This window comes from Athene cunicularia (assembly GCF_003259725.1).
Source record: "Athene cunicularia isolate RWA chromosome 7 unlocalized genomic scaffold, athCun1 chr7_part1, whole genome shotgun sequence".
In the NCBI taxonomy this organism is placed as follows: domain Eukaryota; kingdom Metazoa; phylum Chordata; class Aves; order Strigiformes; family Strigidae; genus Athene; species Athene cunicularia.
Genome location: NW_020799107.1, coordinates 33,261,151 through 33,270,025, shown reverse-complemented (window position 1 = coordinate 33,270,025; position 8,875 = coordinate 33,261,151). Strand labels below are relative to the sequence as shown.

The 8,875-nt window shown below is 40.0% G+C and overlaps 1 long non-coding RNA gene across 1 annotated transcript in view; it reads right to left on the bottom strand.

The window, feature by feature from the left end:
• Positions 1–8,875, bottom strand: part of LOC113482244 — a 28,118-nt gene that overhangs the window by 18,812 nt on the left and 431 nt on the right. Inside the window, exons 2-3 of the long non-coding RNA XR_003398802.1 lie at positions 8,554–8,663; positions 6,660–6,808 (exon numbers count right to left, since the gene is read on the bottom strand). This is a non-coding gene — a long non-coding RNA (uncharacterized LOC113482244). The remainder of the gene's footprint in view (positions 1–6,659; positions 6,809–8,553; positions 8,664–8,875) is intronic.

Below are 8,875 nucleotides of genomic sequence, written 5' to 3'. Positions count from 1 at the left end.
AACAAATACTTCAAAAGCATGAACGTAAAAAGTTTAATATGAAATAAATTTTCCTGGGAAATCTGTTATTTTCAATTTTCATCCCAATAAGAGATTACAAAAAAGTACAGAACAACAAAAAGAAACAACTTCTACCCATAGTCAGGCTGTGTAATGTGAATTTTAGGTAAACATTGGTTTTTTTAAATATCATCCTATTTTCTCAAGTTCATTAAAAGAACTTTTGTTCTGAGTGTTATTTTGTCTAATATCACTAAGATTAAGAATGTCCTTTGATTTTCTGAAAATTATACATCAATGGTTTCATTCCTGTAGTAATCAAGATAATTTTAATAAAAAGGGGGGTTTTATTAGTTCCACGTCAGAATTATTAAATGTCTGGCAAAGCAGCTATCATAACAGTTAATATAACTTCTATATGTAAGTATTCATTATTATATTATTATAATATAGTATTAGAATAATCCATGGATATTCCAACTGACCAGAAGAAATCTGGACCAAAAAAAACATCTTGCCAATATTTTAACAGAGCGCACAAGAGCATCTGTGTAATTATATTCCTTAACCTTTGGTTCCAGGCTCAGTTTAGTTATCTAATAACACCAAAATTCAGGGTTTAACTAATACAATATACCATCGCTTTGTAACAACCGTTACCATGAACAAATTTCTGAGTGCTCCTCAACACTACCCTGACATCAAATAGATACGTTGGCAAATCCAAGTATGGTTGATTTCCCGTCTCAGTGAAAGTATTTGAAATACTAAAATACGTAAATAAAGGTGTGTTTACTATTCCATCATTAGTGACATCTAAAGATGACATTTTATTTCACTACAGCTATCTGAAGAATTCATATAAAGCTGGTACAATCCAGGGATAGGACATGGAACAGAGATCTAAAGGACTTGTGCTCAGTGATAGGTTTTGCTGAGTTTTGCAAATTAAATAAATAAATAAATAAATAACCCAACACCAAACCCAAAGTTACAGTTTTTTCTCATCTTTTGTCCCCATTTTCCTTTGTTGCTACTGGAACATAGGCTTAAGTGTTTTTTTTTTTTTTTTCTGTAGCCCTTCATCAAGTCTTGGCAGCCTATTGTTGGCTCCAAGGCAGGATCCAGGTTAGCAGAGTATTAGCTCTGTGTCATCTTCACTTGAGACCCAAAAAACCCATTCAGTTAGCTAATGAAAGATATAGTAGACCTGGCAGTTTATTATAAACCCTGTGCACTCATAAAGGGTCCCAACAAGCAGGTACACTTCCACATCTCTCTGATCCTCAGCCAGGCATTTCAGGGATGCATGGAGGATCATGTTCCCTTTAGATCCAGCTTTGTCCTTCTAATCTCCTGTCAGCCAAATTCTCCTTGCCCTTCTCCACTTGCTGTGTTTCACTTCAGAAATCCTAAACTAGACACTGAGGCAGGTTACAAAGGCATGACGTCACTGAGGAGTCAGCATTTCAGCTAACACTTGCCAAAGAGTTTTGATTTTTTTTTTCTTTTCTTTTTTTTTTTTTTTTAAGTCCCAAACTCAAGAAGTGCCTGGCTCTGCAGCTCACTTCCTGGGTCTTTGAAATGCAAATAAACCCAGCAGACTGAAACTCAATCTGAATTACTCAGAAATGTCAGAACAAGAAAGGCTTTGCAAGTGCAATGCCCTATTTAACAAAACTTTTAAAAAAGATAATGGTGGAAAGTGCAGAGTTTGACACTTGAAAGTCTTTAAAAAGTGGTCTGCCTAATCACAGGCACCAGACCTTTCTGAACAAGAACACACAGGTACAGAACTCGCCTTAGCTAAAGTACACAGTTTGCATTCAGTTCACCAAGGACCCTCTTACTGGTTTAATAAGGGTGATGAGCTTGACAAGTTAAGGGTTAAATCCTCAAAACCAGCTTTATTCAGCCATGATTTTTTTGGAATTTACATTATGCTGCAATGATGCACATGAAAAGTGACCTTAGTCCTAGTTAAATCCTACTTCTTCCTGGAGAGGTGAGAAAATGTATGAGAATCCCCTTGACTGGATGCTTCTCTGACAGACTGTTTCCTCCCATGCTATAATTAGTAGGAGTTAAATCAACACAAGAATTTGCTCTTATAGGATTTTTTAGAAGCATGGGTCTTCAAAGCCCACACCAACCAGAAATATCCTACACAGTCATTAATTGTATGATTCATCAGATTTAAATGTTATACAAAAATATCGATATGGACACTCATTCCCAGACGTGGAACATCTGATCTCCTTCTCCAGAAAGTTTAAATACGCCAGTGGAATACCCTTACTTGCCATGATGTTGTTTTGTTCCCTCACAGATATGGGGCCACCTCCCTCCCCTTTTCCCAGCTCTTCCTGCTCGTTCTTCTCCAGCTCCCATGCTCAGTGCACTACCCTAAAACTTCACGCATCTGTCAGCTACATTGGTCTACAAATAAAACACATCACAGCCAGACACCTTTCCTTAGGTGAACGGAATAAAGGGGTAGAAAAGATGCACTGGCCACTGCTTAAAATCTACTTGCCTTTTACAAGGCAAGTAACGCAGATTGTGCTATGAAGGCTTGTCAGAACAGACATTAAGGTTCATCTCAAGGTGAATGATTTATAATATGACTGTAAAAGTCTGATAGTTTTCTAACCCACTGAATACATCTGGAGACTCAGGGTGTGGAACGTGGTGGCCGCTGCCTTCAGGGCTTGGAAGCTGCTTGGCAGAGCTCTGGTGACAGCCACCTGTCTGCCCTCCTCCTTCTCCACCTGGGAATGCTACCTGGGCTAAGAGTTGTTTGCCTTTCAGACAGAGCCCTTCTGAATTTCCATGCGGACTCACTCAAGAGCTCCCAGTAAGAACCACCTGAAGGAGAACAGATGCCATCACAAGCCCTACAGAGGGTCCTTGAAGAGCTGAGTCGGTGTTGCCCACCAGGCTCTTCTACCTTGCATCCCATAGATCAGTAAAGGCTGCTGGGTACCACCTAGTTTTCCACTTAATTATATCCACTTGGGACCTCTAAACACAAGAGTTTTCCTACTAACACAGCCAGGAACCCATTTTCAGATGACGAGAGCAACTCATTGCTTTATGTTGAGGTGAAGTCTTAGGTCAGCGTTTTGCTGTTACAAAACAGAGATGAGCTCAGCAAAGGTCTTTAAGAAAACAGACCTTCTTAGACTTAATTTCAACCACCAGTGAGCAGTTTGTGCCATCATTCTTTCTCACCAGTCAACGCCTGTGAGCTCAGCCATTTCGCCTCACCCAGTAAGTTACTTCAGATCAGTGCTGTCAAGAATATAAATAACATTTTTTATTTCAACCCATTGCCATTCCTCCTCCTCCAACAGATTCAGAGATCGAGCACCCTATTGGAATAGCAGACAGAAATTCATCCCCTTGTCTGAGTCCGAACACCTGTGCACCATCTCACTTCGTGATGACTGCTGCACTCACAGTGCAACCACTGCATCTTCTGCATTATTTGGTAATTTATAAACACAGCTGAAAAACTAATGCATGTATGCTCTATGGCTGCCTGTCTACCCCCAGCTTCTGTTTGGCATCTCCCATATATCTGAAGAAAAAAAGGAAATAACCAACAAACCAAAACAAATTATAGGAATAATGAAAGACTATACAATGAGATACCTGCCCAGAATGGAGTGATTAATTCAAATTAGCATGGGGACTTTAGTGGGCTGCAGGGACATGATGATTAATGTGAAAGATACTTCATGCTAGAATAACAAAGTAGACTTACTCAGTTCCATATATTACAGCAATTAGAGGGGAAAAAAAAAAAAAAAAAAAAAAAAAAAAAAGACTGTGCAATATTTCCATGGAGGTTAAGCTGAAGGTACATCTATATCAATCCTTAGTGTGCATGTCTTTAGCCCAAAACTTGACTCCCAGTGCTCCCTAGCTCTTCACAGTGGGGGCCCTGTCGTGCCAAGCCCCCGGTGCCCATCCCTGCAGACACCAGCCAGTCTCCCCCTTTTCCAGCAGGTTTCACTTGGCTCTGTCACACCTTCTTAAAGGACTGTAAAACAACTGCGGAGAAAGTGCAAACAAATGGGAGCTGCCGCATACGTGTTCTGGAAGAGCTTATTCTTGTGTGGGAAGTGCTACAGTGTGCTAAAGGACTTTTATATCCGTGTAAGTGTAAAGCCCTGGGATCACGCCAGCAGTGTCAAAGAAGGAGAATTTCACATCCCTGCTTAATCTGACTATGAAAACTTTGTACAGGCCAAAATTAGATTTTATTAACGTCGTTCACTGCTCAAAGAGCAGGCCTGTGCATAACACTGGAATGGGATAAAGAATGTGGCTCGAACTGACCAACAACTGAAATAGCAGTCTGAACACGTGTATTGTCAGTTAGTCACGCTCAGGAGACCCGCATGTGCCACGCAGGAGCACCGTGACCTGAGGTCTGAGGCTGAAAAATGAACGAACAACTCCATGAAAACTTCTCCCTGCCTTATAACTGGAAAGGCTCTGATTTGAAGTACCACGTGCAATTTGTTTTTCTACCATGCATTTTTAATGAATGGGGAAATGTCCTGCCTAGAACCTATAAATTTATATTAATAAGGATCAATCAGTAAACTAAAGCATTTAAATGCAGTGTTGTCCCCTGTGGCAAAAGACAATGCCTTTTATTTGCCTTAGCACAGCAGAGCCACTGAACTGATAAATAAATAATAACAGCTAGCACAGAGACTACCTCGATGTTCTGTGCCAAAAGAAACAACACACTACATTTGCCGGGAACAAAGACAAAAACAATACCTTGCATAATATGGTTTGCAAAGTAAGATTTAACTATGCTCTGAAGTAATTAGCAAGTGCATGAAACATGTAAACAGAGAAACAGGGACAACTCCCATTTCTGCATCTCAGAATGTCAGCCACGTATCGGGAGGGTGAACCTGTTTGGCAGTGACAAGGCAGCAGCAGAAAGTGTGGCACCGCTCGGCTGGCAGGATTTCATAAAACCACAGCTCTTTCAGAAGGGCAAAGTAGCTGTTCTTGTTCTTCTTTCTGCCCCTCCTAAAATATGCTGTCTGCGTCCAAATAGAGACATAGGGACACAAGACAGCTGGGCTGTCAGGGATCCTGCTAACCTAGATCTGTCAAGGTGAACATGTGAAAGACTTCAATTTTCCGTAGACTGGTTGGAGAAGGAAAATGATGTGCCGTTCGTACGAAGCTGCTGCCGTCGGGGAGACTCACTGGTGTTTGAATACGGAACATACGCAACTTTTTATGGATGGTGTGAGGATGCAGCCATTAGGTGCCCACATAGAAGGGGGCAGCTGCTAAGACAAGAAATGGAAAAAAAACCCATGGCTTTGGTGTGTTGTGTGGAGGAAAGAGCCAGAGTTTTTTCATACTTTGCAGGTTTTCTTTATCTCTGGCCCAGGCACCCACCTTGATAGCCTCAGACTCCCTGAGCTGAAAAGTTAGCAATCCCGGCAGCATTGACTCAGCTTTTAAACTTTCTGTGAAAGAAATTACTTTAAGGCTATGTACTGCAGGTGCTGGCATCCTTTGGGGTGAAATGTTAAAATGGGGAACTGTGCCTTTTCCATCTGAGGTTTTAAGAGCTGGTGGCATTTTGGTATCGAGCTAGAGTTAACCACAGTCTTCCTTGCTTCTCCCAGAGATATCGCTTCAAATTGTGACGATATTTTCTAAGGGATATCATTGAAGTTAAAGTTTTGCACATTTTTCTGAGATTCATGCCCAGACAGAAACACAGCGGTACATGCACCACGGTAGAAAAGGTAAGAATTTTACTAAAAATAAGAATTAGAGAACATCAAAAGAAGAAAAGGCTACACTGGTAAGTGTTATCCGACAGCATGCTCAGCAGATATCTTTTCCAGATAAACCTAGTCAATACTGGGATGAGTTAAGAGAATACTTAGAGAAAGCAATAGGTGTTTTCAGAATGGATGGGCCATTAACAGCAGATAATTGAATCCTTGTGGTTAAGAAGTGCCACTGAATTCAATGGGAGCTGCCCATGCATCTGAAGTCAACACATCCTTCTGACAGACGCCAGATAAGGTGATGAGGGAGCAGCACAATTCTGAGCAAGAAAAAAAACATTGGTTTACAATAAAAATTGCAAATAACAATTGAGGCTCAACTATTTTATTTTTTTTTCGTGGCCAAATCTTTTACAAATTAAGGAAAAGCTTGGGTGGAAAGTTGTGATTCACCCCCCTTTGGTGTTGCTTCATAACTGGACAAAGTCTCCCTTCCCTCAGATCTGATCTAAGGAAAAATGAAGCACTGGGCTGTTTCACCAGAGGTCTGAGGTGAAGGAGTTGTAGTTATGTGGGTCTGACATAAATTTTCCTTTGCCGTCTGCCACTTGTGTTGAGGAATATATATCCATATACACTTGTAAAGAGTCCGGGTTCAAAATTCAGTATCCTTTGAGTCACTCAACTTCACTCCCATTGAAGGAGCAAGAAAACTGCTCCACAACAAGGTATTCCTGCTTGGTCAGGGGTTTTGACAACCTCCAGACCAATAAATGGGGTGGGTCAAGGGGTTTATACAGTTTAATAATCTCTGATAGGGAAATCAGAGAATTCACATCATAACCTGACTAAAGCAGTGGCTGGAACACCCACCTCAGGCACATGGTGGCAGATCGATGGAGATTACCTTCCAACCCTATTCAAATCCAGGTACTTTTGCTGCCTCAAGAGCCTCTTATTAGGTGTGAGCAACCTCCAGTTAAAGTCTAAATGGTGTCTAAAGGCAGTAATTATCCATCTACCTGTAATGAACAAGTACAGTCATGCGTCACAGTCAACACAGAGCTTATACTGGCTTCTCATAGATTTATAGGAAAACATTCAATGTGGTGGGTGCGCATTCGTGCCTGTAAGATCATAGCAGTAGATAAAGTCAAAACCAAGGCTTCCAGGCTTCGTGAGTGTCGTGAGCCTTGATTTCCCTAATACAGGGGTCCCAGAGATGATCTGAACTCTTTGACCTTACCCCATCTGTCAGCTCTTTGCTACCTTGCTAAATGCACATTAACATATTCTTATGCTAGATTTTTTTTTTTTTTTCTGTTGGCTTCGGCTGCCATATATTTTATTATCTTCTTACTTAACTAAAATCAGCACTCCAAATATTTCTGTTGCCTCTGCTTTCACTTTGGAATTAATTATGCCCTGTTTTCATCTTTAATTTGGATTATGGATGTGCATTTGCAAAAATGCTTTGCTGGGAATGCACGCAGTTTATATTGCCAGCAACTGTTCTCAAAATATGCCTACTGAAGAAGCTCCTATGCCAGAAAAAAAAAAAATAAAAAAAATTGCAAAGTTTGAAAAGAGTTACACAGAATTTAGAAGACTTTCTCCTAATTAAAACTTTATTATTTGTATTAAGCATTTGAGATATGAGGTGAATTTATGCAGCCTCAGATTATTATTTTCCAGTAAATTCTGTCAATCTGTAAAGGTATTTCTTTGCTATTTCCCAATATTTCTCCAGTGTTTCTACATATCTTCGTAGGCCTCTGTTGATATTATAGTTGTAAAATACAAATTAGCTCACAATTCTCTCCAAGACAGGGTTAGGACTAAATCTATAATGGTCTTCCCAATACATTTGAAAAAGACAGAAGTGTGGATTTCAGAGACATAACGCATACTAATGTCTGTGCTATGTGATACTTCACAGACATTTTTCCCAAAATAAAAATGATTAATTTAGTCAAATCTCAGATTTTTAATCTGTCACTGATAGGCAGATGTTCCCCTGATATAAAATGACATTGTTCCACTGACATTGATGTAGAAAAATGAAAGGGCTTTCTATCTCTTATCTTTGGTTGTGCTTGAACCATTTTCTTTTAAATAACTGCTTTCAAGAGCTAAAATAATCACAGATTGAAGCTGATTTTCAGTACATTTTTTGGATGAATCAGAAACCTGACACCTTTTGCCAATTCCACTGGTTAGGCATATGGGCCAGAAGAAGGGGAGTATCCATCGTACAAACTATCCCTGTATCTAACAACTAAATATTTTGAGGCAATGCCAGGATGATGTATTGGTCTCCCAAAGGTGACTTACCATCACCCGTTTGTTTACAGATTATTCCTCTATAATCTCTAGATATTGTTTTATTACTGGTACTGTTCTCTAAAATGGAAGACATTCTATTTTATCACTTGAGAGATGTTGAATATAAAATTGCAACCTGCATGATTCTGCTTTGTGAGCCGTCTACCAGCACCAAAAACCTTCTTTAGCTTGATAAATATCTGTGGAATCGTCCATTTGTGTTGGGAATTAAATAGACAATGAGGAACGTGACCACTTCAAAATAATTTGTCTCTCCCCCCCCCCCCCCCTATTGGGAAGAATGCTCACAGAAATTCTGCACATTAAAAAAAAAACCAAAAAACCAACAAACCAAACCACCACCAAAACCACAGATTTTTATCCTGCAGCTGACAGGGAAGAAATTACTGAGAGCCATTATGTTTTGGAGACTTTGGAATACCTTGCGCAAGGGTAACGGTGCCCGTGATGTTACTGATCCTTTTGGGAGCGGTGACCTTTATGAAGAGCAGCAGCATACAGCACCCTCCTTCTCCTCCCAAAAGCACTAATCTGCAAAGACAGAGGAGAGATGCAGAGTCCATAAGCACCTGGGACTACTTGCTAAGAAGAATGGCCATGCATATGAACACTCAACACACAGAGCACTGGGCAGCACTTTGGCTCTGGCAATGTCACCAAGAGCTATGCCCTTCTAGTACAGAACATATATATATATATATATATATATATTTTTTTTTTTTTTTTTTTTTTTTTTTTTTTTT